The following is a 7,500-nucleotide window of genomic DNA, read 5'->3' as shown; positions in this document are numbered from 1 at the left end:
TATATATATATATATATATATATATATATATATCCAGACACTTTCTCTTTATAATATAGGGGAGAGGGCCTTCTCTTTTGGTCATTCAAATGGGTCCCTCTTTTGTGTGTCAGCAATTTTTAAGTGTTCTCGATAATTTTGTCTTTGGTGCCCAAGGTTTTAATCTACTATAGGCCTTTTGAGTTTCTTGAATATCTAAATAAAAAAAAAATAGCTTCATTTCATTCTTGGAAATCCTATTGGGGCCATCTAACACTCTTTTAGATCCTCCACTGTTGGTCCACTTGAAATGAAGGGGGAATTAGATACTCATGTCTAACTATGAACTTAAATCGTTTATTTTCTGTCCCTGATAAATTTTGACCTCCGCCAACGAAGTTAGGAGGAGGTTACGTTTTCGGCCCTGTTTGTCTGTTTCGTCTGTTCGTTTGTTTGTGAACAACTTCCTGCCTACAATTATACTCAAAGAGTAGTAAAATTTTCTAGGATTAATTGTTATGTTGAGACGTGGAAGTGATTCAATTTTGAAAGTCTTATAACAAAGGTCAAGGTCAGGCAAAAGGTCGACTGATTTAACCCTAACCTTAACCCCAAGTCACAAAGACATCAAATACGCCTACGGTCTATATAGATTCTGGGAAAGGCGAGCTGATTTTGATAAATAAGCTGATGTGGCGGAGGTCTTCACTCAGAGTGCTTTTAGAGTTTTACTATGTTTCTGTCAGCCTTAGAACACTTAATTAAGTAATTATAATCTATATTCTTATTTTAGTATTTTATATTTTTCCACAAGACCTATACTGAATGGAACATATGGTAGCTTCAGTTGGATTATTTCCCAATAGTCACACGGTCATCCCAAAAATATTCCCTTCAGATCTGATTGTTCTTAATATTCTGTGCAACTTTGATTTAGTGATCTACACTCAGTAATACATAAAGTCTGTAAATCAAGTGTTAAAGGTTCAGCGTGTGACGCTGCTAAAATATTTGAAGCATGTGGAGCAGAAAGCTGCTGTTGACGGCAATCCCATTTTTGCATGTGGTTTGTACGTGCTAATCGTTATGTCACGTTTGTAAATTGGCGAGCCTGTCTGCATACATGACTATTGCGTTCTGGATATTTGGTATTTTCAGCATCTATAAAGTTAAAACAGAGAATGCCACTTTAGAGGTACAGGTTGATTTTAGAAGAGGTAGGGGATGCATGAATCAGATTTATACAGTTAGGCAGATATGCAAGAAATATTTAGCAAAAGGCAAGGAGGTGCATGTTGCGTTAATGGATCTGGAGAAAGCGTATGATAGAGTTGATAGGAAAGCGATGTGGAATGTGATATATATACACACAGTATATCTACATTTCCGGTCACGCTTAGCTCTCCCCGTCCCTCGGTTAGGGGAGAAAGGAAGTAATCTTACCCTGGAGAGAAGGGGTTGCGTGTGCGTATGTGTGTAGATCGACATATTTAGCTATGATTTTTGACGGGTCGCGTACACTAGTTAAGGATATTGGTAATGCGACTCCAGTGGAATAAATCTCAATTCTTTTGTACAGTTCCATTAAAAAAAAAAAATAATCAGAATTCTATTGCTCACTGCAAATGAGAAATGCGACATAATTTATTACCTCAGCCAATGAAGTTGGAAGGAGGTTATGTTTTACCCTCTGTTTGTTTGTTTGTGTGTTTGTTTGTGAACAGCTTCCTGACCACAATTTTAATCGTAGAGTAATGAAACCTGGAGGGATTAACTGATATGTAAAAGGCTGGTAATGATTAAATTTTGGAAGATTAGGGTCAAAGTTCAAGGTAATGGTCAAGGAAAATGTCCAATTCCCGTAATCAGTCATAAGTTTGGATATCGCTGCCACAGAGACTTCAAACTTGGTTCATATTTGAGTGTATGGAAATCCACGGCAATTAATACATGTTAAGGTTGAAGGTCAAGGTCAATTCAAAGGTCAAACCCAGAGTCAAGCAGAAGGTCAAATTCTGGTCATCAACCATACGGCCACAATTTCAATCATAATGTATTAAAACTTTCAGGGATTTTAAACTGTAATGCAGGGCTGGGAATGATTAATTGTTTCTGGGAAAGGAAAGCTGGTTTCGAGAAATAAGTTTGTCATATCCCCTTTCCTCCTAAGCCCCTCCCTCCTCCAACTACTTCCACCAGAAACCCCCCCCCCCCTACCCCCAATCACCTCATAAATCACCTAAATGAAGACATTTACATTAAACTGGAAATGTAACGCTGTCCTCAAGCCATTCTTCATGATAGGAAGACTTAATAGTTTCTCCTCTTTTTTTCTCACTTATTCCATATCATCATAAAACTCCCTCCCTTCCCCCCTCCAACATTGAATCCCTCCTTACCAATTCCTTAATTATATTTCCACGAAGCTCATAAACCGGGGGTAGCTCTTCTTCATGTTAGGGGAAGTTGCTTCTTCATTTTCTTGTTCTTCCTAATCATCTTCCTTCTCTTACCCATTATCTTCTTATATTACTTCTTAGAATTTCTTGATTTTAAAAGATTAAAGGCCGCTCATGAATGGCAGAGGCAAGGGACAGTGACATTGCCCTAGCAAGCAGGACAATGTCCTAGAGACTGACCATATATCCATATGATCACCGCCCAATTAACCTCTTCACCTGAGCTAGGACCAGAGAGGGCCATGTATGGCCACTGATGACTCAGAAAATAGACCTGCAGCCTCTCTTAAACCCCCCCCCCCCCCCATCCTTTGCCCACAAGGATGATAAGGTTGCAGGCACTAAAGGAAGTAACGAGTCCGAGAGGGACTCGAACCCCCGTCTGGCGATCACCAGGCAGAGACGTTACCAATCAGGCCACGACAACTCTGAATTTTTATCTTGATTTTAAGCATTGAGTTGAGGGGGGGGGGGGTGTTAACAGGGGTTATTGGAGAGGGTTGTTCCTTTTACATACTGATAGGCATAAATATGTAAATAAGGAAAATTATAAAAAGAAAAAAGAGTAATAAGAACATTACAATATTATTATTATTATTATTATTATTATTATCATTATTATTATTAATTGTTAAGCTACAACCTTAGTTGGAAAAGCAAAATGCTATGCCCAGAGGCTCCAACAGGGAAAATAGCCCAGTGAGGAAAGGAAACAAGGAAACAAGGAAAAAAATATTTTAAGAATAATAATAAAATAAATATCTCTTATGTAAACTATAAAGACTAACAAAACATGAGGAAGGAAAATTAGAAAGAATACTGTGCCCGAGTGTACCCTCAAGCGAGAGAATTCTAACCCAAGATAGTGGAAGACCATAGTACAGAGGCTATGGCACTACCCAAGACTATTATTATTATCACTATCCAAGCTACAACCCTAGTTGGAAAAGCAAGATGCTATAAGCCCAGGGGCTCCAATAGGGAAAAATAGCCCAGTGAGGAAAGGAAATAAGGAAATAAATAAATGAAGAGAACAAATTAACAATAAATCATTGTAAAATAAGTAACAACGTCAAAACAGACATGTCATATATAAACTATTAACAGCATCAAAAACAAATATGTCATAAATAAACTATAAAAAGACTCATGTCAGCCTGGTCAACAAAAAAGCATTTGCTCCAACTTTGAACTTTTGAAGTTCTACTGATTCAACCACCCGATTAGGAAGATCATTCCACAACTTGGTAACAGCTGGAATAAAACTTCTGGAGTACTGCGTAGTATTGAGCCTCGTGATGGAGAAGGCCTGGCTATTAGAATTAACTGCCTGCCTAGTATTACGAACAGGATAGAATTGTCCAGGAAGATCTGAATGTAAAGGATGGTCAGAGTTATGAAAAATCTTATGCAACATGCATAATGAACTAATTGAACGACGGTGCCAGAGATTAATATCTAGATCAGGAATAAGAAATTTAATAGACCGTAAGTTTCTGTCCAACAAATTAAGATGAGAATCAGCAGCTGAAGACCAGACAGGAGAACAATACTCAAAACAAGGTAGAATGAAAGAATGAAAACACTTCTTCAGAATAGATTGATCACCGAAAATCTTGAAAGACTTTCTCAATAAGCCTATTTTTTGTGCAATTGAAGAAGACACAGACCTTATATGTTTCTCAAAAGTAAATTTACTGTCGAGAATCACACCTAAAATTTTGAAAGAGTCATACATATTTAAAGAAACATTATCAATACTGAGATCCAGATGTTGAGGAGCCACCGTCCTTGACCTACTTACAATCATACTTTGAGTTTTGTTAGGATCCAACTTCATACCCCATAATTTGCACCATGCACTAATTCTAGCTAAATCTCTATTAAGGGATTCACCAACCCTAGATCTACATACAGGGGATGGAATTGATGCAAAGAGAGTAGCATCATCTGCATATGCAACAAGCTTGTTTTCTAGGCCAAACCACATGTCATGTGTATATATTATGAAAAGTAATGGGCCAAGAACACTACCCTGTGGAACACCGGATATTACATTCCTGTAATCACTATGGTGCCCATCAACAACAACTCTTTGAGATATATTACTTAAAAAATCAATAATAATGCTAAGAAACGACCCACCCACTCCCAACTGTTTCAGTTTGAAAACAAGGGCCTCATGATTAACACGGTCAAAGGCAGCACTAAAATCAAGGCCAATCATACGAACTTCCCGACCACAATCAAGGGATTTCTGTACAGCATTGGAGATTATGAGAAGGGCATCACATGCTCCAAGGCCTTTACGAAAACCAAATTGCAAACTAGAGAGTACTGTAGATGATTACCTTCAGCAAACCTTTTAAGACGTTTTGCCAGAAGACGTTCAAAAACTTTAGATACTATGGGAGTTATGGAAATTGGGCGGTAATCAGTGGGACTTGAGCTACCACAAACACATTTACATAGAGGAGTAACATTACCAATTCTCCAATTAGTGCTAAAAGCTCCTCTTCTTGTTAACTTGCGCAAAATAATAGATAACTTTGGAGCCAAGAAATCTGCTGTCTTTATAAAAAACAAAGGAAAAATACCATTTGGGTCTACACCTCCATAAGCATCAAGGTCCACCAACAGAGCTTTAATCTCACGAGATCCTAAAGCTAAACTAGTTAGTTTAGTCTCAGGAAAACAGGAATGAGGAAGTTCAAGTTTTTCATTACTCTGTTTACTGTCAAAAACATCAGCAAAAAGGGTTGCCTTTTCCTTTGGACAGTGAGTGACTGAGCCATCTGGTTCAAGTAAAGGAGGAACTGTTGCATCAAGAGTGCAGATTTAAGGGTAGACCACCATTTATGTTCCTGAGTTGTACCAGAAAGGGTTTCTTCTATGGTTAAATTGTACTCCTTTTCAGTTGAGGCATAAACTCTCTGAGCAAAAGCTCTAAGCTGAGTATAGTTGTTCCAGGTCAAATCTGATCTGTTAACCTTCCAAAGATGATAGGCCTCCTCTTTCTCCAAATAAGCACGTCTACAATCATCATTGAACCACGGTTTGTCCTTCACTCGGTACCTTAGCACACGAGAAGGGAGACGCCTATCAATTATGTTGACTAGATTCTCATTCAAAGGGACAACAGGATCTACACTATTATATAATTGTGACCAATTCAAGCACAAAAGATCATGTAAAATCCCATTCCAGTCTGCTTGGGATTTCATATAAATTTTACAAGAATATGATATATCAGGGACAGGCTGCTCAGTCTTTACTAATAATGAAATCAAGGCATGATCAGATGTCCCGACAGGAGAACCAGCCTTACTAGTTATAACGCCAGGGGAGTCAGTGTATATGAGGTCCAAGCAATTACCAGACTTGTGAGTAGCTTCATATATGATTTGCTCACAGCCTGATTCAGAGGCGAAGTCTAAAGCTCTTAAGCCATGGCGATCGGTAGGAGAGATAGAACTTAACCACTCCCTATGGTGAGCATTAAAATCACCAACAAAGACAAAAGAAGCCTTTCTATCATCTTCTTGTATCTTAGCCATAATGGTAAGAAGACAATCGAAGATAGAATCATCTATGTCTGGATTCCGGTAGATCAAACACAGATAAAAGTTGTTATGCCTGCCACAAACTTTTATTACATGAATCTCATGACATCCACATTGATAGCAGGACTTATGAGAAGCAGGGTACTCGGTCCTAATATACACCGCCATTCCCCTGGCCTTACGGATGGCATCACGTTTTAACATTATTGGCTTCTTAAAACCAGTTATAAGGAGCTCAGATGAGTGCCTCATATTAGAAACCAAAGTTTCTGAGCACAAAAGAATATCATACTGTCTGGACGCAACTGTAAGGTCTTGGATATTTGCATGAAGACCACGAATATTGCAATACAGAAGACGACATTGACGAAATCTAGGACGTACTGGTCCCGGATTTCGCTCAATGTCTCCAGACAGCATAAGAATTAATAGAAATAAAAAAAGAGACATCATACTTAAAAACTAGGTTAACAAGAATTATAACAAAAACAATACGTACAGAATTATAAACAAAGTGATTGATGATACCCATAGACTATAGTAAAAAGTCGGAAAAAACTGGTCAACATGGAGGAGCCGATACACCATGCAAGGCTAAATACCCTCCAGGATAGCCACTTCAACTGAAGGGAGGACAGTAAGGATGGTTTTGAGAAGAAAAATAATCAGAAAAAGGAAAAGACAACCACTTGATAAAAAACCAGGCATCCATGGCCCTTCTATTAAGCCTGCCCAACACACCATTTCAAAAAACAAGAGGAAGAAAAAAAAATAAATAAGATAGAATAGTGTGCCTGAGTGTACCCTCAAGCAAGAGAACTCCAACCCAAGACAGTGGAAGACCATAGTACAGAGGCTATGGCACTACCCAAGACAAGAGAACAGTGGTTTAATTTTGGAGTGTCCTTCTCCTAGAAGAGCTGCTTACCACAACTAAAGAGTCTCTTCTACCCTTACCAAGAGGAAAGTACACTGAACAAATTGCAGTACAGTAATTAACCCCTTGGGTGAAGAAGTGTTAAGTATCTCATTGTTGTCAGGTGTATGAGGAAAGACGAGAATATGTAAAGAATAGGCCAAACTATTCTGTGTAAGTGTGGGCAAAGAAAAATAAGCCGTGACCAGAGAGAGGGATCCAATGCATTATTGTCTGGCCAGTCAAAGGATCCACTACCTCTCTAGTGGTAGTATCTCAACGGGCGGCTGGTGCCCTGGCCAACCTACTACCTAGACTAGAGAACAATGGTTTGATTTTGGAGTGTCCTTCTCCTAGAAGAGCTGCTTACCATAGCTAAAGAGTCTCTTCTACCCTTATCATGAAGTAAGTAGCTACTGAACAATTGCAGTACAGTAGTTAACCCATTTGGTGAAGAAGAATTGTTTGGTAATCTCAGTGTTGTAAGGTATATGAGGACAGAAGAGAATCTATAGAGAATATTCCAGACTATTCGGTGTATGCGTAGACAGAGAAAGTGAACCGTAATCAGAGAGAAGGATCC

The sequence above is a fragment of the Palaemon carinicauda genome, chromosome 29 (genome assembly GCF_036898095.1).
Source record: "Palaemon carinicauda isolate YSFRI2023 chromosome 29, ASM3689809v2, whole genome shotgun sequence".
NCBI classification, from domain to species: domain Eukaryota; kingdom Metazoa; phylum Arthropoda; class Malacostraca; order Decapoda; family Palaemonidae; genus Palaemon; species Palaemon carinicauda.
This window is presented reverse-complemented; position numbering follows the sequence as displayed.